At 27.0% G+C, this 894-nt stretch overlaps 1 long non-coding RNA gene across 1 annotated transcript; it reads right to left on the reverse strand.

Annotated features, from left to right (window-relative positions):
- Positions 1–574: 574 nt before the first annotated feature.
- LOC113224048 lies at positions 575–894 on the reverse strand. Its single transcript, XR_003309017.1, has 2 exons — positions 846–894; positions 575–721 (listed from the first exon to the last, which is right to left on the reverse strand). It is a non-coding gene; the product is annotated as an uncharacterized LOC113224048 (long non-coding RNA).

Here is an 894-nt window from a genome sequence, read left to right on the forward strand (position 1 = left end):
TTATGTTTTTTGTCTTTTTCGACTGTCATATTTTTTTCAACTGTCATATTTTTTTCAACAGTCATATTTTTTTCAACTGTCATATTTTTTTCAACTGTCATATTTTTTTCAACTGTCATGTCTTTTTCGACTGTCATGTCTTTTTCGACTGTCATGTCTTTTTCATCTTTCTTTTTTTTTTTATCTTTTTTTTTTTTTTTATCTTTTTTTTCTTTCTTATCTTTTTTTTCTTTCTTATCTTTCTTTTCTTTTATATCTTTTTTTTCTTTCTTATCTTTTTTTTCTTTCTTATCTTTTTTTTCTTTCTTATCTTTCTTTTCTTTCTTTTCCTTTTTTTCGTTCTTTTCCTTCTTATCTTTCTTATCTGTCTTATCCTTTTTTTTCTTTTTTTCTTTGTCTATTTTGTCTATCTCGTTGGTCTTCTCCTCCTTTTCTTCTTTGTTCTTCTCTTGTTTTTTCTTATTTTTATTTTTTTTTTTTTTTTTTTTTTTTTTTTTTTTTTTTTTTTTTTTTTTTCTCCTTTTCCTTGCCCTTTTCCTTCTCTTTCTCCTCCTCATTCTCCTTTTTCTTCTTCTTTTTCGTGCTCGTTTTCACCACCTGTTTCGTCTGCTGTTTCGTCTGCTGTTTCGTCTGTTTTTTCGTCTGCTTTTTTGTCTGTTTTTTCACCTTTTTCTTCATTTTTATGGGATGCGGGATAAGGATATGTCGTTTTCTTCCTCTCCTAAAAATGTATAATAAAAAAGTACATGGTGCCGTTGTTATGCATTTATGTACATACATAAATACATACGTACATACATATATTTATGTGTATATCCCCATTTGTTTAACTATTTATTGGTTACCTTTTTTTTTGTCGGTTCTAATAATTGTGCTGCCAAAAATGAATCTACA

This window comes from Piliocolobus tephrosceles, unplaced genomic scaffold (genome assembly GCF_002776525.5).
Source record: "Piliocolobus tephrosceles isolate RC106 unplaced genomic scaffold, ASM277652v3 unscaffolded_43366, whole genome shotgun sequence".
In the NCBI taxonomy this organism is placed as follows: Eukaryota; Metazoa; Chordata; class Mammalia; order Primates; family Cercopithecidae; genus Piliocolobus; species Piliocolobus tephrosceles.